We start from the raw sequence: 22,683 nt of genomic DNA, 5'->3' as shown, positions 1-22,683 counted from the left end.
GCCCACCTATTCAGTTAGCAGCTGCCAACCCTGCAGTGTCCCAGTCTGCTCCATTCCGTGTGGACCTGTCCATCAAGTGAGCATCTGCCATCAATCCTGCCTCCCATCCTGCGTCATTCCAAGCGGACCTATCTATCCAGTTAGCAGCTGCCAGCCCTGTGCCCAATCCTGCATTCCTTGCTGTCCCCCTTGTTAAAAAGCCAAGGGGCAGCTTCCCTGGTAGACAATTACACCGGAAATTGAATATTATGGTACAGATTCATGGCTAAGCGTATGGGTTGCATCCAAATAAGTTCAACTCAGAGTAGACTCATTGAAAATATTGGACCTAAGTCCTGTCCATTATTTTCATTGATTTCACTCTGAGTGGGACTATGAAGGGATACATGGGGTATCAAAAGTGCTGAGTTTTCACAGTTCTATCTAAGGTCTACTCCAGTTTCTATGACTCCTTTGATAACCGGTGTTAACATTTTGCTTCTTGCTGGAAACAAATCCGTTTCTGGCTGTGATGCTAGTTCTATTCAGCAGGAGTCCAGGTGACTTTTTAAAAAGCCAAACCTCCCTTCAAAAAGAACAATGGATACATTCTCACAACTCTAGATACAGGAAACATTGCTCATCCTTGCAAAGCTCCTTTCATGTCATAGTTCCACACATCTAATAGTTACCCTTGGTATCTTTAGACCCATTGAAATTAATGGACAGGATTAACCTAAGACCATTATTTCCAATGGATCTACTTAGAGGCTACCCATAGTGTAAGTCCAGTAATTCATTTGGTTTAAGATGTAGCTGCAAATTTGTGTGCACACCCGCCCCCAAAAGAAAAATCAGACCAGTGACTAATTTGACGATGAAATTTGAACTGCATACAATGACTATCTATGTCATAATTGGCTTTAGTGGCTAAGGGTGGGGAATATAAATAAATACAAGGACCCCAATTCTAGTCTCATTTTCCTTAGCTTTGAGTAAACTTTAGTTATATGTTCTTTTTACAATTTTCTGGTGCATTCATTGAAAGCAAAACAACAACTGTTCGTTTTTCTGCTTGGTGGTCTGTTGAAACTGAAAGTGTATTCATCCTGTTTTCTCCATGTTTCTCTTTCAATAAAATCTACTGTATTGCATGGAAATATTTGACTACTGGGCTTATTTTCTAAATTCATCCAAGAACAGATGAAAAGTCAGTGGCTCATTCAGTCCAGCAACTTGTTCTCAAATTAGCCAACAAGAAGCCAAAATTAAGCCAAAATTAGCCAGTGGGAAAACTCCAGGCAATATTCCTTGAATTTGTCCAATCTTCTCTTAAAGCCATCCAAGTTAGTGACCATCACTGCCTTCTGTGTGAGAGAGTTTCATTGTTTAACCACACACTGCATGAAGGAGCACTTTCTTTAATCTGCCCTGAACCAAAAAATGCCACTTTCTGTTTTCTGCACAAAAATACCCAAATCCTGCCATTGGGAAGAAATTGGGTTTTCCCCCCTTTTGGAACCTTGATTCTCTTCCTCCTTCTCCTTCTCCTTCTTTCTCAAGGCTTCTGTGTCACCCAGTTATGAATGTTTTCTGGGCAGCTCATAACATACCAAATACTGAGAGCAGGTTCTAAAACTTTATAAAGCTAATACGACATAAAACCAGCAAAAGGTGGATAGCATGAGTTCAACAATGGTCACGGCAGCATCAAAAGTGTTGCAGATCTTAACATCCTAAAAATATACAGAGGGTCTGTACTAAAAAAAAAATGTTAATCATGTGCACACATCTGCTAACCCAAGTGGCTGGCTTAAACAAGTTATGGGGTTTCTCTTTCTCAGACACATAAGACGAGCCCTGCAAGATCAGACCATAAGCTGATCTAGTCCAGCATTCTGTTCTCATTGTGGTAAAGGCAAAGGACCCCTGGATGGTTAAGTCAAGTCAAATTCAGCTATGGGGTGCAGCGCTCATCTCTGCTTTCAGGCCAAGGGAGCTGGCATTTGTCCACAGACAGTTTTCTGGGTCATGTGGCCAACAGGACTAAACCGCTTCTGGTGCAACGGGACACCGTGACAGAAACCAAAGTTCACCCCATCATGGGGATTCGAACCGCCAACATTCTGATCAGCAAGCCCAAGAGGCTCAGTGGTTTAGCCCACAGTGGTGCCACCTTCTCATGCACACAAGACAACTCTGGGAAACCCACAAGAAGCAGCTGAATCACTCTCCTGTTTGTGATTTTTAGCAACTGGTATGCAGAGGCCTTATGCCCCTGATTCCGGAGTTCTCCGAAAGGAACCAATTTGACTACTCTGCTGCATTGGCTGCCATTTTGTTTTCAGTCCCAATTTTAGAAAATATTTTAGAAAGCCTGAGACATGTTGGCAACTGAGGCGAACCACAAAACGTTGCCTCCTTTTATTTAACCTGACTAGTAGCAGTGGCAGAGGAAGCACCTGGGGCAGGGCAAACCACCCATAGAGGCAGGACAGGGTGCATGGCACCCATAGGAACGGGACGGGCAGTGCCCATAAGGACGGGATGGGGCCAGTGGTGTAGCGTGGGGGGTGCAGGGGGGGCCGGCCGCACCGGGCGCAACATCTGGGGGCGCGCTCGCACTCACAGCTCTCTGCCCCTACCTGGCTCACTCTCTCTCTCTCTCACTGCAGTGCTGGCTGTGCGAATCTAATCCGAGCCGCCGGGTCGCCGCCCACTGTGGAGGGGGTGGGTGCCAGGCGTGCGGTGCGGAGAGAGAGCGAGGGACTATCTCGGGGAGGGACAGTGCAGCGGCCGCCCAGCGCAGCGCTGAGCGCGGGAGAGAACCACACCAGACCAGACCAGGCAGCAGCAAAAAGAAGCTGGCAGCAGCGGCAGGTTAGGGGGCGCAAATTACTTGCCTTGCCCCGGGTGCTGACAACCCACGCTACGCCGCTGGATGGGGCGCATCACACCCATAGGGACAGGGCATGCCATGGGGCCTCAGCTGCCCTACAGTTGGGGGAGAGGCAGTGGGCGGACAGTGTGGAGTCTGCAGGCACCAGAGACACATGGTTTGGGCACAAGGCAGGCCCCGCAGTTGGCGCCGCCCGCCATTTTGTCACCCCCCTCAGTGGGGACACCTGGGGCAGACTGCACCTACTGCACCCACCCCCCTTGCTATAGTCTTGTGAGCACTTATCACCTGTGGCTCCAGCATGCCTCTTCTGGGGATGTTGACCAGCAGCATGGCTCCATGCATCCAGGAATGTGGCCCAAATCACAACCTCTAGCACTTAGGACAGGGAGGTCTAACCAGACACACTGACTCCGGAAAGACACTGTGGGGGTTGACGCTGTGCGTGACATCATGACATCACATCGTTGCGTCCTGGCATCTTACATGGTGTCACGATGTCATGCAACACTGCCACATGCAACATCCAGTTGTCATGTGGCAGCTTGGCTTCCATGGGTGGTGGCTCCTCCACCTCCTCCTTCTCCTGCCACGGCCATGGTCCAGGGCCTGCTTCCCCTCCACAGCAGCAGCAGAGGGAGGAGGAGGAGCCACCACATACCCAGCTCATGTGACTACGCAAAGACCAGATGTTGCAAACAATCGTGCCGCGTCCAGGCATCATACACAACAGCATCACATCCAGGCATCATGCCCAGATGAGCGTTGAGGGGGCACAGACCCCACTAACAAATACTGGGGGGCTCAGAGGGGTTCAGCCCCCAGGAATCAGCACTTTACAGACCAAGTGGGACACAGTAGTCCTTTGACACTGAAATAAATTTCCATATTGTAAATTAAGGTTAGTGTTATTGAATAAACAGCATTAATATATATATATTGTGTGTGTGCGCGTGTGTAAATAATTATGTAGTTAAATACACCATTAATATATTTAGCATATTTATTCATTAAACAAAATCTAATACACAAACAGATGTATGCGCCTTTGTTGGTAGAGGGTAAAGGGACCCCTGACCGTTAAGTCCAGTCGCGGACGACTCTGGGGTTGCGGTGCTCATCTCGCTTTGTTGACCAAGGGAGCCGGTGTTTGTCTGCAGACAGTTTTTCCGGGTCATGTGGCCAGCATGACTAAGCCGCTTCTGGCAAACCAGAGCAGCGCATGGAAATGCCGTTTACCTTCCCGCCCCAGCAGTACCTATTTATCTACTTGCACTTTGACGTGCTTTCGAACTGCTAGGTTGGCAGGAGCAGAGACCGAACAATGGGAGCTCACCCCATCGCGGGGATTCTAACCACCGACTTTCTGATCAGCAAGTCCTAGGCTCTGTGGTTTAGACCACAGCACCACCCGCGCCCCTTCGTTAACAATGCTGACATCATCATCATCATAGAATGTTTCTAAAACATTATTATTATTATTATTATTATTATTATTATTATTATTATTATTATTTTGTTTACTATTAGATGGAGGGAGTCCACATTTTTCAGCTTTGTTTGTCTTGGTGCTCTGTGCAGCATCGATACAGACTGAAGAGTTGGTAGGAAAACTGTCTGCTGCCTTATAGTGAGCCAGATCCTTAGTCCATCTTGGTTTTTCTAGCTCAGTATCATTCAACAATTGTTTCTAATGGTGCCTTTTAATGATGTAATCAACACTGGGACCTTACAGTAAAAGGTGGGTGATAAATAAATACATAAATAACTAACCTACACTGACTGGTGTCGGCCCTCCAGAGTTCCAGGTGGAGTTCTCTGCCAGCCCTACTTAGGCCTTCCATGGACCAAACCTGGGACCTCCACTTAGCTGAGGCACTTTCGTCTATCTTCCTCTCCAGGAGACTTTTCTGGTTGAGTTCTGCTTTGGAGCGTTTATGCCTAGCAAGCGTCTGGTAGAAAGACTGCAGATCCCGCAGGTGATATTGCATTGGTCTGACTTTTAATCAACATGGATTATTTTCCCCTGGCCCTACAAAACTGCTGGGATTTGGGGGAAGGATTTATCCCATTCAATTAAAGGGATTTATCTACCTGTCCAACCGGTCAGCTGCGATCAACAGGTAGATGGCCAGGGTGATCCTGGTAGATCATGGGAGAATCCTTAGGGGAAACAGGGTTGTTATTGGTGGATGACGTTTTCCAGCCATGACACTTTCCCCCACCTCAACCCTACAAAGTATGTTCCCTTACTGTACCCATTGCTGCAATCATTCTGAAATTGAGCAGTCTCCATTCCTTTTAAAAGACGTGACCGTGCCTTCAACTTTCATCCAGTTCTGGGGTGGGTGGAATGACAGAAAAAGTATCTGCCTACAATCTGGCAGGCTGAATCCACTCTTGCCTTCAAAGGAAACAGAATATTGAATTGACATTTTCAAATATGTGCCATTTATGCAGGAATAGTCAACCTATTCCTGATGATGTAATTGGGATTATTTTATTTTAATGTGTTTTATATATATACAAATAAAAATGTGAGTGTAAGTAAAGCACTATGGGAGGCTTCCTTTTGAGGAAGCTCAATGATAGAGCATGGTTAGGGAAGTTTTTAATGTCTGATGTTCTATTGTGCTTTTAATTCTGTTGGGAGCCGCCCAGAGTGGCTGGGGAAACCCAGCCATATGGTCGGGGTATAAATATTTTCTTCTTCTTCTTCTTCTTCTTCTTCTTCCTCTTCTTCTTCTTCTTCTTCTTCTTCTTCTTCTTCTTCTTCTTCTTCTTCTTCTTTGCAGAAAATGTCACATTGAATGATTGGGGTCTCCAGATGGGACTGGGGGAGACTGAATTTCTGGAGAGCTACAGTCAGACCATTCTGAGTCACATGGACCAATGACTGATTCAGCATAAGGCAGTTACCTCTGCTCTTATATTGCTGGGCTCCATCTCCCATCAGCCCCAGACAGCGCGGTCAATAGTCAGAGATGAGTAACATCTCTGCATTAATCTGTTCCTCAGACTTGGTGGACTCTGTTGTTGCTGAGTTGTATAACAAAGGAGTTAAAAGAGACCAGGAGGCAAATATTTCCTTGCATAGAGTAGACTTTATTGAGAAACAAGCATGAAGTGAACAGACCAAGACCATTTGCAGTTTTCAAGAAGATACCACATAGAAAACAATGAAGAGACGGGAGCAGTGGGTGAACTGAATCTACTACTTGCAATGGGAATGCAAACAGAACTCCTTTGGCAGGGAAAACCGACCACAACGTGTCACACTTCCCTGATTAAAGAGAGCCATCTTTAAAGATAGCAAAGGGGTTTTTTCCAGAAAATAAAGGGTGAAAGAACATCAATGCAGGGACTGAGTCTCAAAGATGCTGTGCAGCCACAGAACCAACCTCAGCTAGAACTGTGAAAGCTTAGCATTTTTGGCACCTGTACCCTACACCCATAAGCTTAGCCATGAATCCGTACCATATTTTTTTCCAATTCCCAACAGGACTGTGTACCGGGGGGGTTGTCCCTTGACGCTTTAGCAAGGAGTACAACAGGGATTGCAGATACTGATTGGGATGCAGGAAGAATGGCAGCTACTAGGTGGATAGATGGGCCCACTTGGAATGACACAGGTTGGCAGGCACGATGAGATACAGGAAGGCTGGTAACTACTAACTGGGTAGATGGGACCACTGGGAAAGACGCAGGATGGAGAACAGGAAGACTGGCAGGAAGGTTGGATACACAGTGGAGCGATGGGTCCACATGGATAGGAGCAGGGTTGCTGGCAGGGTTGACAGCAGCTGCTAACTGGGTAGATGGGTCCACTGGGAAAGGCACAAGATGGGAGACAACAGGAAGACTGGCAGGAAGGTTGGATACACAGTGGAGCGATGGGTCCACATGAATAGGAGCAGGGTTGATGGCAGGGTTGACAGCAGCTGCTAACTGGGTAGATGGGTCCACTGGGAAAGGCACAAGATGGGAGACAACACGACACCATGTTGGAGGAGTTGAAGGTTAGCCTGGAACAAGATGTGAAGAACAAAAATGAATACGCCAATGCATGTGAGACTTACTCAGAATTTACCCCTTGGAACCAACGGCCATATTGAACTTAAGTCCATTCATTTCAACAGGTCTATGTTGAGTAAGACTTAGTTGGATGCAGTCCCAGATCTCCACCTTGGAAGACAGGCAAGTACAGTGTTACCTCAGGTTAAGTACTTAATTTGTTCCGAAGGTCTATTCTTAACCTGAAACTGTTCTTAACCTGAAGCACCACTTTAGCTAATGGGGCCTCCTGCTGCCGCCGCACCGCCGGAGCACAATTTCTGTTCTCATCCTAAAGCAAAGTTCTTAACCCGTGGTACTATTTCTGGGTTAGCGGAGTCTGTAACCTGAAGCGTATGTAACCCGAGGTACCACTGTACATCTACAGAAAAAAGCTGAGACATTGTCCTAGCACAAACTGGACCCAAGAGCTGGTGCTTCATTGGTCCATGAAGCTGCAGGTGTTGATCATTTATGGAAGGTAGAGGGACCTCATAAAATGACGGTCATTTTGAGAAGTGTAAGAGCAAGTAAACTTGTTTTACAAACACCACCACAAAAAAGCACCTCACAGTCTACAAGCTGTAAAGAAAGTTGAGTTAAAAGTTGAGTTAAATCCAACTTACCGGTGAGAGCTGATGAAGAAGAGAAGTCAAGAGGAGTCGATAGAAGCTGTTGGATGTGTCAAGCGATGCAGAGAGCTTTTATACAGTTTTCAAAGAAGCCAGAAGGCATCTTTGGTCACAAGGACTATCATTTACTGTATTCCTCATAAGTCAAGGTGCTCCAATCACAGCCCTGCTTTGGTTTGTGATCACTTGCCCCTTCTTAATCCTGGAAGTTTGGGTGTGCTTGTTCCACCCTAATTTCTCTTTTCATTGAAGAATATTACAAGTCTAAGCACCACATAGTAGATTAGTTTCCTTGAAGCAGACCATTAATTTTAAAGGTAGGTCACAATAGCTATTTTCTTCAGGACCATTTGGGCAACAAGGTCAACAGTATGGCTTCTGTTTCTTGTCTTTCAGATTTCTGGGGGCTTAGTTTGGATGCAGGAGAAAATTGATTTGATCTGCATTTAAAACTGAATCTATCAAATCTACACTTTCCAAAACAATATGAAAATTGAAACTTAGCCATTCTTTGAAATGTATAAAAGGTAAAGGTAAAGGTAAAGGTAAAGGTAAAGGGACCCCTGACCATTAGGTCCAGTCGTGACCAACTCTGGGGTTGCAGCACTCATCTTGCTCTATAGGCTGAGGGAGCCGGCGTTTGTCCGCAGACAGCTTCCGGGTCATGTGGCCAGCCTGACTAAGCCGCTTCTGGCGAACCAGAGCAGCTCACGGAAACGCCATTTACCTTCCCGCCAGAGTGGTACCTATTTATCTACTTGCACTTTTATGTGCTTTCGAACTGCTAGGTTGGCAGGAGCAGCGACCGAGCAATGGGAGCTCACCCTGTTGTGGGGATTCGAACCGCCGACCTTCTGATCAGCAAGTCCTAGGCTCTGTGGTTTAACCCACAGCACCACCCGCGTCCCTTGAAATGTATGCTTATCTGAATTTTGTGGTGCAGTTCTCCCACTAAAGAATGGTTGCCTTCAGAGAGCTCGAGGGTGGAATAACTTCATACCCTCCAACATTTCTTCTATCAAAATAGGGACAGCCTAAGGAAAGTGGGACATTCCAGGATCAAATCAGAAGCCAGTACAGTCATACCTCGGGTTAAACATGCTTCAGGTTGAGCGTTTTCAGGTTACGCTCCTTGGTGACCCGGAAGTAGCGGAATGCGTTACTTCCAGGTTTCACCGCTCGCGCATTCACAGACGCTCAAAATGACATCACGCGTATGCACAGAAGCAGCGAAATGCGACCCGTGCATGTGCAGTCGCGCAGTCGCATGTTATGGTCTACTCAGGATGCGAACGGGGCTCCGGAACGGATCCTGTTCGCATCCAGAGGTACCACTGTACAGTTTCTCTAAATCAGGGACATCCCTGGAAATTAGAGACACTTGGAGGGTCTGTGATTCTTTGCACAAGCACACAATATCATGTTGTTGTTTCTCCAGAATCCCCAACAGAGAGTCCAACAAGCGCAAGTTGAAAAATTGGCCTTACTTTAACTGACATTAAAATGCTATCCACATAGTCCATAATGTAGAGGAATTGTGCTGGCAGCTCAAGACCCTAACCTCCTTAACAGCCATGGAAGCGGGGGCAATTTTAATGGTGTACATTCCCCAACTTTTACATTGGGTTCGCACAGCCAACACACATTGGCACTGGAAAGGGAAACTGCTTTTGCTCAGATATATGCGCTTGAACACAATGCCTTTATGAGTGCAAAAAGAGAGAGCTTTGGAAAATATTAGTGTGAGGTAGAGAACCAGTTTTAAGAAGTTTTTTGTTTGTTCCGATAGAGCGGTAAAAAACAATTTTTCACATTTTTGTTCCAGGATATGAATGAAAAGAATTTTGGACAAGTATTACTGATCTGATGTAAATTGTAAGAAAGCACTGGACAAATGGAAGTGGTGACAGACCCACAACTTGTGATGCCCATGATGGTTTCCCCGGTTTGCAAATTTGCCCCCAATCTAAAAAGCTGGTGAACCTCACAAGGGCAAAATACGGTGGTACCTTGGTTCTCAAATGCCTTGGTTCTCAAACGCGGAAAACCCAAAATAAAGTGTTGCTGTTTTTGAACATTTTTCAGAAGCCAAACTTCTGGTGCGGTTGTCAGCTATTGTTTCCAGGGTGCCTGCACCAATCAGAAGCTGCGCCTTGGTTTTTGAACATGTCAGAAGTCAAACGGACTTCTGGGAATGGATTAGGTTTGGTGCTGTTGCATTTGCTATTTATTTTGTATTTTTGTTTTTGAGGCTTTTTTGGTTAATTTGTTTTTGTGACTGTGTGGAACCCAGTTCAGCTATTGATTGATTGATTGATTGATTGATTGTGTGACTGCAGAAATGGATACCCCCCATCCAAACAATGAGTATCATCCGTGCAGGTAAGAAAAAAAGTAATTTTAATTTTTATCATCTACAATACTGTCTTATTTATTTTATAGTACAGTACATTGATTATTAAGGGACGCGGGTGGCGCTGTGGTCTAAACCACAGAGCCTAGGGCTTGCTGATCAGAAGGTCGGTAGTTTGAATCCCTGCGACGGGGTGAGCTCTCATTGCTCGGTCCCTGCTCCTGCCAACCTAGTTCGAAAGGACGTCAAAGTGCACATAGATAAATAGGTATCGCTCCAGCGGGAAGGTAAACGGCGTTTCCGTGCGCTGCTCTGGTTCACCAGAAGGGGCTTAGTCATGCTGGCCACATGACCCAGAAAAACTGTCTGCGGACAAACGCCAGCTCCCTCAGCCAGTAAAGTGAGATGAGCACCGCAACCCCAGAGCCGTCTGCGACTGGACCTAATGGTCGGGGGTCTCTTTACCTATTTTTTTACACTGATTATTGCTTTCATTTTATGGATCAGTAGTCTTGTTAGATAGTAAAATTCTTGTTGTATTGCTGTTTTAGGGGTTGTATTTAAAAGTCTGGAACGCATTAATCCATTTTGCATTACTTTCTATGGGAAAGCACACCTTGGTTTTGGAACGCTTTGGTTTTGGAACGGACTTCCGGAATGGATTAAGTTTAGAACCAAGGTGCCACTGTAATGCATATGCTAGGAGATCTGTAAATGGCTTGTGAAAGACCACCCGTTCCTCATCAAAACCCTACACAAACATATTCTTAAATCACAAATTGGTAGTGTTGGTTTGACACAAATTAGCACCCAACCTGACTATTATTTGGAAGTGTGTTGTGGTGTTTATACCAAAAGGTGCTGCCTGAGGCTGTCCGAGTAAGAACACCTGCTGTTTTTCATTTAATAACTTCAGCTTTAATGACTCCCATGGGAGCCAGGATCTAATGGGAGCTATAAAGATCTGAGCAGCTCATCCCAAAATTGAACACTCCAACCCTCTAATATTAAAGAAAGCAAATACTAGTGACTGGACATTTTAGCAACTCAGATGGCTCATGCCTGAGTATTTAGATTTAATTCTATGGCTTCACCAAATCAAAGAGAGGGGAGGTGCTAAAGAAGCTTCATTCATGCTCCAGGCCTTCATCATCGTTGATTTAGAGAATGAATCTAAAGTTTGGCAGAATCTCTCTTCCCCTGTTATTTTCTTTTTCTTTTCAAAAGTTGCTGCAAGCTTCCATGACCATAAATCCTAGAATCGAAGAATCCTAGAATTGGAAGGTCCAAAGGTCGTGTGGTCCAATCCCTTGTGATGCAGGAATCTCAGTTGAAGCACCTATAACAATGCTTTTAAGCTCTGCTTAAAAACCTCCAAAGAAGAGGAGACTACAGCCTCCCGAAGGAGACTGTTCCACAGTTGAACATCTCTTTCCATCAGAAAGTTCTTCCAAGAAAATCTTCAATAAAGAAAGTTCTTCCTGATGTTTGGTTGGAATCTCCTTTCTTGTAACTTGAAGCCATTGGTTCAAAACCTACCCTCTGGAACAGGAGAAGACAAGCCTGCTCTACCTTCCATGTGACAGCCCTCGAGATATTTCAAGATGGCTACCATATCTACTCTTAGTCTGTTTTCCAGGATTGTTGTTGTTGTTTAGTTGTTTAGTCGTGTCTGCATTTTCATGACCCCCTGGACCAGAGCACACCAAGCACTCCTCTCTTCCACTGCCTCCCGCAGTTTGGTCAGACTCACGTTTGTAGCTTCGAGAACACTGTCCAACCATCTCGTCCTCTGTCGTCCCCTTCTCCTTGTGCCCTCCATCTTTCCCAACATCAGGGTCTTTTCCAGGGAGTCTTCTCTTCTCATGAGGTGGCCAAAATATTGGAGCCTCAGCTTCACGATCTGTCCTTCCAGTAAGCACTCAGGCTGATTTCCTTCAGAATGGAGAGGTTGGATCTTCTTGCAGTCCATGGGACTCTCAAGAGTCTCCTCCAGCACCATAATTCGTAAGCATCCATTCTTCAGCGATCAGCCTTCTTTATGGTCCAGCTCTCACTTCCATACATCACTACTGGGAAAACCATGGTTTTAACTATACGGGCCTTTGTTGGCAAGGTTCTGTCTCTGCTTTTTAATATACTGTCAAGGTTTATCATTGCTTTTCTCCCAAGAAGCAGGCATTTTTTAATTTTGTGGCTGCTGTCACCATCTGCAGTGATCATGGAGCCCAAGAAAGTAAAATATCTCACTGCCTCCATACCCAACTCCCTCAAAACATTCCTCATAAGGCTTAGTTTCCAGACCTTGACCATCTTGGTCACCCTCATCTACACACCTCCCAGCTTGTCAACATCCTTCTTAAATTGTGGCGCCCAGTATTCTGTGGGACACAGTATTCCATTTGGGGTCTAACCAAGGCAGAATAGACTGGGACTATTATTTCCCTTGATTTGGCCACTATACCTCTGTTGATAGCAATAGCTGTTTTTGCTAATGTATAACACCATTGATTTTGTGCTGGGGTCAGCAAACTTTTTTAGCAGGGGGCCAGTCCACTGTCCCTCAGACCTTGTGGGGGGCCGGATTATATTTTGAAAAATATATATGAATGAATTCCTGTGCCCCACAAATAACCCAGAGTTGTATTTTAAATAAAAGCACACATTCTGCTCATGTGAAAACACCAGGCAGGCCCCACAAATAACCCAGAGATGCATTTCAAATAAAAGGACACATTCTACTCATGTAAAAACACGCTGATTCCCGGACAGTCCGCAGGCTGGATTTAGAAGGCGATTGGGCCGGATGCAGCCCCCAGGCCTTAGTTTGCCTACCCATGGTGTTAAGCTTGTGATCCACTAGGTTCTCCTATCTGTTAAAGTCATTTTGAATCTCAGTTCCATCTTCTGCAGCATTAGTTTCCCTCCCAGTTTGGTGTCATTTGCAAATTCCATCATCCCAGTCATTTATAAAGACATTGAAAAACAATGGGCCCAGGACAGAACACTGCAGCACCATGCTTGTCCTTTGAATTGAATGTGGAAGGCATTGTTTAATGTTGACATCTGTAGAAATTTTGAAGAAAGTTTAAAGGGAATTCTGTAAAACAGAGGAAACTGTCCCAGAATGAGAAAATGGAGTGTACAGTACAAACATCTTGAGGATGCAGCTGAAGGGGGCTTGCACTCTTGACAGGTGTATGCAGTGCTATTTTCCTAGAAAAAGAGGTGCTGGAACTCACCACAAATGCCTCCCAAGTTCTCTTATATTGGCAAGGGGCGCGGGTGGCACTGTGGTCTAAACCACTGAGCCTCTTGGGCTTGCTGATCAGAAGGTTGGTGGTTCAAATCCCCACGACGGGGTGAGCTTCCATTGCTCTGTCCCAGCTCCTGCCAACCTAGCAGTTCTAAAGCACACTAGCACAAGTAGATAAATAGGTACCGCTCCGGCGGGAAGGTAAACGGTGTATCTGTGCGCTCTGGCACTCATCATGGTCCTCCGTGCGCCATTAGCGATTTAGTAGTCCTGCTGATTACATGACCCAGAAAACTGTCTGCAGACAAACACCGGCTCCCTTGGCCTGAAAGCGAGATGAGCGCCACAACCCCATAGTCTCCTTTGACAGTACTTAACCATCCAAAGGTCATTTACCTTTTACCTTATATTGGCAATGGGGTCCACCAGAGGGTTACCAGAACTGAGTTCTGGCAGATTCCAGCTGGAAAAAAATCCTGTGTCTATGAAAAGGAGGAAAATAACAATTTTTTAAAGTGCACTAAATAATCACAGGTATTAACAGCTAGATGATGAAAGAGGATTGGCAGTGTACAATTTGAAAATAATAAACACAGGTCAGGTAAGGAAAGGCTACATAAAAACAGGTTGGATTAATTAGTAGGCACTTTGTTAGGCAGAACACCTGTAGACGTTTTAGGCTTCAAGGGAGGGACTTGCTCTCCTTGCACCGTATAAAAGGACCATTGAGTCGCGATTCTTCCATCAGCTCCTCTCAGCTCCACCTGAATATTTCACTGAGAACTTGGTAAGTGAGAGAATTTCACATCTTTTATTGCCTCTTCCATATGAACTGCATGCTCTCCGTCTCTTTCTTTGAACCTAGAACTGCTTCTGCTTTCTGAACTTTAGAGAGTTAGATTTTGAGGAAGATGTCTTTTCCATGGGGTCAAGTTCACAATTGTCTACGCCATGGCTAGGGAACATCTTTGCTTCTTCAGGAGTTGCTGGTCTGCAACTCCCATCATCCTTGGCCCTTGGCCCTGCCATCCAGAGCTGATGGATGTGGGAGTTCATCAGCATCTGGAAGGTCTCAGATGTTCCTTCATTCCTGGTCTACACAGACTGGTTCTAGCTCTCCAGGGCTTTGAACAGGGCTCTTTTCCTGACTTACCTTGAGAGGCCAAGGAGTGAACCAGGGGAAATGAGGTAGAAAGGCACGTGATCTACTCATTCTTTCTATGTTTCTCAGAGTTGTGTGCTTCCAACAACCATGTAAGTTTAGGTGAGTGTCATCATCCCAATATTGTACATTGGCAGCAGCAGTTGTGAGGGAGGGCTAATGGTGAAAAGAGAGAAGACCCAGAAACATAGCTAAAGTCTAAAAAATAATCACATGCACCCAAGTAATAATTTCAGGGTTGCCTGAAATAGATTTCTCAGACACCAAATGCCTGGGCAGACAGGAATGGTTTTACATCCTTCCTCAAAGTTAATAATAAGGCAGGCAGGCAGAGCTCAGTGGGGCTGGCATTCCAGAAATGGAAGCTGCCCCTCAAGGTCACTTCATTTGCCACCCCAGTGACACCACTACTAAGAAGGACACCACTGTTCCAGTATTGCTGGTTTGGTGCATAGATGATAGGTTTTTTAATTGAATTGCTTCTTATGATTTAATATTTTCTGCTTTGCACTCTGTATCACCCAGACCCTGCTGGTCTTGGTGATCATTATTTATTGGTTATTCTTAAAATAAATGATAAACTGCTGATTGTAAGAGGGTTGGGGGCGGACTGAAAGAGTTTTACAAAGCAGGCACTGCTGCTGCTGATACTATTTCTCAAAACGGAATGAATGAAGACGGTGGATGTTTTACCCCTCCTCAAAACCGCAACTTGTCCTTTCAGACCCAGCTCCATCCCTCCAAGATGTCTTGTGGCTTCGTCTCATCCTGCCAGCCCTGCTGCATCCCATCCTGTGCCCCCTCCTGCGTCAGCTACCCAGTCGGGGGTGTGGGCTCACTGTGCTCCCCTTGTGGTGGTGGCATCTCAGGGGGCTTGGCGTCCTACGGTGGAGGAGTGTCATCGAGTAGCCTCGGCCTGACCTCTGGGGGCAACATTGGCTGCATCAATCAGCTGCCACCATGTGAAGTAGTCATCCAGCCACCTCCCTGTAGTGTGGTCGTCCCAGGAGCAGTCCTTACTGCCACCTGTGAGCCACTTCGAGTGGGAGGATACACTGCCTGCGGTGGGGGATCCTCTCTTGGTGGAGGGCTGGGAAGTGGCCGCTCTAAATATTGTTGCTATTAATAGGAGAGCCCAGGCAAGGCGCCGCCTCCTTTCATTAAAGCTTAGCTTCAGCATGGAACCTGTTCTCTCTGAGTTTCTTTTGTGTTCCTCCCACACTTCAACACCACCACCCCACATTTCAAATTCCAGCACTAATCGAGACCCCTAAAATGCATAACACCTTTTTTTTTTGTATGGGCATGGGAGCAATTTTACTATGCTAAGCTAAATACTAAACAAAGGAAAGTGTCAGGGGGACAGTTAAGTTTGTCTCCTTAGACTGGTTTTTGTTTTTTTTAAATAATAATAATAATAATAATAATAATAATAATAATAATAATAATAATAATATTTTTTATTTATACCCCACCCTCCCCAGCCAAGGTCGGGCTCAGGGCGGCTAACAAGCAGGGGACTTGCATGTATTTATTTTTTTCCAAATTCCAATATGCTAGCAAAAGAAGACCACCAGCAGCAAAAATCAGGATCAGACCTTCCCTTTTAATAGAGAGAGGTTGGAATCCCTAGATGCCCTGAAACATCTTCTCTTTCAGATTTCAGAATGCGTGGACATTCTGCCCCTGTACCATGTGAAACATCAGGTTGACCGCTGGATGGCACCACAACCTATGGTGGCCTGCATTTTCATTCTTTATTTCTTGCTTTAGAGGCAAGATGGAATTGCGGTCACATTCAGGGAGGCCAGCAATAGGGAGGACCAGCGTCTGCTTCATGCTGCTGGAAGGACTCTGTGTGGAAGCGTTTGGTTTTGCTTGGTTTAATTGGCAGCTAGTCTGGGAAGGAAGGGACAGGTTAAGAGTGGTGGGTTAATCAAATGAGGCAGTATTGCATTGAGGGCACTCTTTGTCGCCCTGCTTGGCTTTGCAGGGGTTTTTGGGGGGCTGCCCTTTCATCTGGCATGCACATTGGGTTGAACGCTGAGCCAGCAGAGCCACGGAGAATAATAATAATAATAATAATAATAATAATAATAATAATAATAATAATAAATGTATATCCCCCCCTCCCCAGCCAAAGCTGGGCTCAGAGCAGCTAACAACAGTAAAATAATACAGCATTCTAAAATCAATTCATTATAAAATCAGTTCAAATCAAATTAATGGCAACCATGGGCTAGAGTTCTGTGAGGATTACCAAAGGATGGGGTCAGGCTGTGCCTTGGGCAAAGGCCAGGTGGAACAGCTCCGTCTTGCAGGCCCTGCGGAAGGATGTCAAGTCCCGCAGGGCCCTAGTCTCTTGGGACAGAGCGTTCCACCAGATCGGAGCCACAGCTGAAAAAGCCCTGGTTGAGGCCAGCCTTCCCTTCCTGTGGCCTGGGACCTCCAAGATGAGACTGGCTGAGTTCATATACTGGAGGTACTCAGAGCAGCCAAGGAGAAAGGGATCCTTTCAATCCCTTTCTATGATGCCTGCAAACTTGTCCATGAGTAGGAAGGGAATTGAAGCCTCCACCTTCAGAAGCTTCCATGCCCAGATTATGTAGATATAGATAGTTGGTAAATCAGGCTAATAATAATAATAATAATAATAATAATAATAATAATAATAAATTTATTTATAGCCTGCCCATCTGGCTGGGTTTCCCCAGCCACTCTGGGCAGCTTACAACAAAAGATTAAAAATACATTAAAACATCAGTCATTAAAAACTTCCCTAAACAGGGCTGCCTTCAGATGTCTTCTAAAAGTCTGGTAGTTTGCTCCCTTGACATCTGAAGGGAGGGTGTAACACAGGGCAGGTGCCACTATCGAGAAGGTCCTCTGCCTGGTTCCCTGTAACCTCACTTCTCTCAGGGAGGGAACCGCCAGAAGGCCCTCAGCACTGGACCTCAGTGTCCGGGCAGAACGATGGGGGTGGAGACGCTCCTTCAGGTATACTGGGCCAAGGCCGTTTAGGGCTTTAAAGGTCAGCACCAACACTTTGAATTGTGCCCAGGAACGTACTGGGAGCCAATGTAGGTCTTTCAGGACCAATGTTATATGGTCTCGGCAGCTTACTGGTTCTTGCAAATCCTCAAAGTTGTGATATTTCAATAAATATAGCCTTCCTTCAAAGTTTGCTTCCTAAGTCTTCTTTTAGCATCTGACACCAAAGTGCAGACTGATTTCATAGAATAACCTTTATATGCAAGCCAAACTGAATTCACTCCTGAAACATTACCCTATTAGGACAACTTCAGAAATTTAATAGCATGTGAATTTCTGATGGTCTGCAATAGGCTTGAACCATTCACAAATACACTTTTCACAACGGTAACCATTGCAGAGATCTTGTTGTTCTAAGCCCAATTGAACTAGGACAAGGTACTTGTGAAGAAATATCTCTCCCACACTTTTTCCACAGCTTAAGGGCACACAATATTATGGTGATGAATCAGCCGAAGATCAGAGGTGCTTTATTTAATCCTTTAGCTTCTAGTCTGTTAATTGGTTCATTAAACTATTAAAGGCAGCTGTGTTTTCATATTGCTAAACCTCAATCTGGAAATCTTCTTCATTGTGATACAAGAGGAATAAAGCTTACCTGAGGTAGCAGGTGGCAAAGGATGTAAAGCAACTGCAGACTGACTGACTGATTATATACTGATTAAATATATCTAAGTGGTGTACAGAAAACTGAAGAAACAACAGACTACTTAAACAAAATATTACAATAACACTGTTTCATAGAAAAATAACACACTAATACTAAGTTATTGATATGTATAAATCAGTTCATTTTTCTTCTGACACATCCTCCCTCTCAGCTTCCAGGTTCTCACCCAGGGCTCAAACAAACTCTCATCTCATCCACAAAAGTCACACAATGAGAAGAGATCCTGGAAGCAGCAGCCATTGCCCTAGTCTCTCACTCCAGACTTGCTTTTATGGGCAGACCCAAGGTGGATGGTACTTCCTCAGGCTCTTGGCAGCTGTGTCCCATTCAGCTGCACTCTCCACACCATAGAAGCCAACTCCTAGGGGCCGTGGAGGCTCCGGCCCCCACAATAAAACATTTGAGGGGTCTGGACCCCCACAAAGTTGATGGGCATTCCCATTCAAGTGGTGTGTGTGCACTGCGTCATGCAATTGATTATGCTTACCTGGGGCGCCACAATGTTTTATTCAAGTTGGCAGCCCTGCCCCACACCTAATAATAATATTTATACCCTGCCCATCTGGCTGAGTTTAGCCAGCCATTCTGAGAAAGTTACAGCAGGTTTGTTGAGTTTCCCGGGGGTCCAACGGATGGAAAAAGGGGGCCTCCTCCACTCACAGGTCTTTCTCCACCCTCTATCCTCTCCTCTTCCTCCTCCAGCATAGGGATGGGCATTTTTAGGCCCTGGGGCCAAATGTGACCTTCCAGATCTCTATATTTGGTTCTTGTGACTCTTTGTGAGAGGCAGTGTGGTCTAATGGTTAAGAGCGGTGGACTAGTAATCTGGTGAACCGGGTTCGCGTCTCCGCTCCTCCACATGCAGCTGCTGGGTGACCTTGGGCTAGTCACACTTCTTTGAAGTCTCTCAGCCCCACTCACCTCACAGAGTGTTTGTTGTGGGGGAGGAAGGGAAAGGAGAATGTTAGCAGCTTTGAGACTCCTTCGGGTAGTGATAAAGTGGGATATCAAATCTCTTCTTCTTCTTCTCTCCAGGCCACACCTTCCTGGATTGCTTTTGCCTGGCCAGAAAATGTACCTCTTGATTGTCTGCAGTCTGCTTGCATAGTGAAACCCATTCCATGTGCCCCAACTTTTTCTAAACAAAATCTGGGACAACATCCCTCCCATGTCTCCCTGTTGTATGCCAGAAAATATCTTATCTCTTGAGTTTAAGCCAATAAAACTCAAAAACGTAAACTCAAAAACGTGAGGAGTTAGGAGTCCAGCGTTGTTTATTGCAAAGCAATAGGTTACAGATGGATCATTCCTCAAAACTGCAACCCTGCCCCATGGTCCAGGCAGTGGTATTTATAAATTTTCAAACAAAGCATTTCAATTTTCACCAATCAGGTACATCATCACCTCATTTCATGTTTAATACACATGTGCAATAAGCACTGGCAATTTCTGCTGATTAAGTTCTGATTCCCACAGTGTTCTGTTACATTGTGTTTGTATGCATTTTGGGAACCTATATTATGTGTAGCCATTTGCACCATGTAGCAGCTTAGGTTCTAGCTTTGAGCTGTATCTTTGTGATTCACACATTAGCTGTATTTCTGCCCCAATGGGGGGTGGCAACTTGCAAAATCATCAGTTTCATAAAGTAACAGGCTACCATAACTTCTCTATTAGAAGCACACTCAAGGATTTACAGGGGTACATATTATCACATTTATTGTTGCCCTTTGGGCCACTACAACATCCCTCAAGGCCACCACCCCACTCTTGCTGCTCTCCCTCCTCACCGTTCCAACCACTCGCCCTCCCCACCCTCACCATCAGCTTGTGCCACTTGCCTTCACTCTCATCTCTCTCAGTGCTCTCTCCCATCACTCTGGTGACCAGAAGAGTTGTGTCAGAGTGCTGGATGGGAAGGGTCTTTGACGCAATGCTGCTGCTGATCACCAGAATGAGTGTCTTTGGCGCCAATACCATACTAGAGCACACACCAGAGCACCAGACCAAGAAAATGGGACGTTCTGGGACTGGCGTCTGTGATCAAAGGTGTCCCACTAAAAATGGGACAGTTGGCAGAACTGCCATTCTACTTGCAGGGATCACTGCCATGTCAAAAGAGCATAGAGCTTCCCTCTGCCATGTCTGCCACAGGGTTACAGATGCAGCACAGTACAAACCAGCCAAGGTCAAGCGTGGAGAATCAGTCTATGTCCAAACAGATCTAGTGGCAAAATCAGGCAGCAGCAATTCCAGGTCACTATCCTGGGGAGTTCAATATAAGTGCAAGGCAGGCGAACCTAGTAATTAGAAGCTTGAAGAAAGGAGGAGAAAGAAAAGGTAGTTATTAAGTGGATTAATAGCCTATGAATCAATTCTGTTTTGTGGATAGCATAGAACACAGTTTATTTGACAATAAGACACATTTACTTCACTATTAAATTCTAATCCCATCACTTAATAATAATAATAATAATAAAATTTTATTTATACCCCGCCCTCCCCGGCCAGAGCCGGGCTCAGGGCAGCTAACACCAATAAAATAAAATCACAGTAAAAACATAATAGGGGGAAAAGAGAGGGAGGGGGAAAAAACCCTATTTAAAATACAAGTTAAAATGCAATTTAAAATGCAGCCTCATTTTAAAATAGCTGATAAATCAAGACCATAAGGGGAGGGAAACATAAGGGTTAGACAGAGTCCAAACCAAAGGCCAGGCAGAACAGCTCTGTCTTGCAGGCCCTGCGGAAAGATGTCAAGTCCCGCAGGGCCCTAGTCTCTTGTGACAGAGCGTTCCACCAGATCGGGGCCACTACTGAAAAGGCCCTGGCCCTAGTTGAGGCCAATCTAACCTCCTTGCGACCTGGGACCTCAAAAGTGTTGTTATTTGTGGGCCATGCCTCCTCCTCTGTGCTGTAAGAGCAGTTTCCACCAGTATGGTGCCCCTTACATGTTATGAATTACAGCTTCCATCATCCCTGACTACTGACTTTTCTGGCTGGTGCTGATGGAAGTTTGCATTCTGAAACATCTGGTGAAAGGGTTCTAATGGAGACTGGTCAATTAGGGCAAGTGTGTCATTGCTACACCAACCTCTGCCCTCAGCCATCCCACAGCTGCCTACCTCTTTGCTTACAACAAGTGTAGAGGTTGTAACAGGCTGTAAGTTTCCTCTTCCTTTGTATCAGAGTTGCCTTCATAGAACTCAGCAAGCAGCAGGAGGATGGGGACAAAACTAGAATTAGGTGGTTCTGCTTGTCAATGACTCTGGTGCCATCTACTGTTTGGCTGTCCTGACTTCCACCCCACCAGTCGCAATGGGCACCATTTAATGTTGTTTTCAAACATTTGAAAACCTCCTGATACAGGGCTGCCTTCGGATATCTTCTAAAAGATGTGTAGTTCTTTATACCATTGACATCTGGTGGGAGTGCGTTCCACAGGACAGGTGCCACTGCTGAGAAGGTCCTCTGCTTGGTTCCCTATAACCTCACTTCTCACAGGGAGGGAACTGCCAGAAGGCCCTTGGAGCTGGGCTTCGGTTTCCAGGCTGAGTGATGGAGGTGGAGACACTCCTTCAGGTATACGGGGCCAAGGCCATTTAGGGCTTTAAAGGTCAGCACCAACACTTTTAATTGTTCTCAAAAACCTACTGGGAGCCAATGTAGGTCTTTCAGGACTGGTGTTATATGGTCCCAGGGGCTGCTCCCAGTCACCAGTCTAGCTGCTCCATTCTGCATTAGTTGCAATTTCCAAATCACCTTCAAAGGTAGAGCACATTGCAGTAGTCCAAGCAGGAGATAACCACAGCATGCGCCACTCTGGCAAGACAGTCCGTGGGCAGGTAGGGTCTCATCCTGCGTACCAGATGGAGCTGGGAGCCAGCTGCCTTGGACACAGTCAAGAGGGAATTAACAAGAACTTCATAATATTTGTGGATTGATTGATTGATTGAAAGAATGGAACTGTGTGAAAACACTGGAATGATTTGTGGCATTGCACTCTAAAGAGGACTCTAACTTTGATTTATTATGGCTTTGGCAAGACACTAGCTTGTTAATGGATGGGAAATAAATCAAACAAGAACATGCTGGAAGTCTGCTGGAGCTATACCAGACGCCAGATCTCTTTTGGTTTGGAAAAGCAAGATGCTGTGAGACTATGGAGCAATAAAAATTGAATCCTTGAAGTGGGGGGGGGGATGCTGAAAATGATAGATTACAGCATGAAGGGAAGGACGAATGTTAAAAAAAAATATCACACAGAAAGTTGCAAGATATAAACTCTTCTTCCATAGTTAAATACAAACGAAACTCATCACATCAGGGGCAGTTAAAATAAATGATTAAGTTCAGAACTGTTTTATTTGGATTAAATAAAAGGATTGGAGCAGGATGAAGGAACATCATCTCTTGAGAAACAGAACATTGGAAGTCACCCAAAAAAAGATTAATTTGGAATTGGATAATTGGCTTTTTTGATTGTATTCAGATTTTGTATTGCATTAATGTGGCTTATATTGGATTGCTATTAATGAAAAAAATATTTAAAAAGGAAAAGAAATTGAAAAGTAGGGTGGTGGTGTTGAAGTGTGGGAGGAACACAAAAGAAACTCACAGAGAACAGG

General features: G+C 45.3%; 2 long non-coding RNA genes across 2 annotated transcripts; one reads left to right on the top strand and one right to left on the bottom strand.

Annotated features, from left to right (window-relative positions):
- Positions 1 to 5,962: 5,962 nt before the first annotated feature.
- LOC309521293 lies at positions 5,963 to 7,595 on the bottom strand. The gene is made up of 2 exons (XR_014214609.1): positions 7,558 to 7,595; positions 5,963 to 6,903 (listed from the first exon to the last, which is right to left on the bottom strand). It is a non-coding gene; the product is annotated as an uncharacterized lncRNA (long non-coding RNA).
- Positions 7,596 to 13,915: 6,320 nt separating this feature from the next.
- LOC309520815 lies at positions 13,916 to 15,518 on the top strand. Its single transcript, XR_014214441.1, has 2 exons — positions 13,916 to 13,959; positions 15,059 to 15,518. It is a non-coding gene; the product is annotated as an uncharacterized lncRNA (long non-coding RNA).
- Positions 15,519 to 22,683: the final 7,165 nt, after the last annotated feature.

This window comes from Podarcis vaucheri (genome assembly GCF_965113315.1).
Source record: "Podarcis vaucheri genome assembly, chromosome: 16".
NCBI classification, from domain to species: domain Eukaryota; kingdom Metazoa; phylum Chordata; class Lepidosauria; order Squamata; family Lacertidae; genus Podarcis; species Podarcis vaucheri.
Note: the sequence above shows the minus strand (reverse complement) of the source record. Positions and strands in the feature narration are given on the sequence as shown.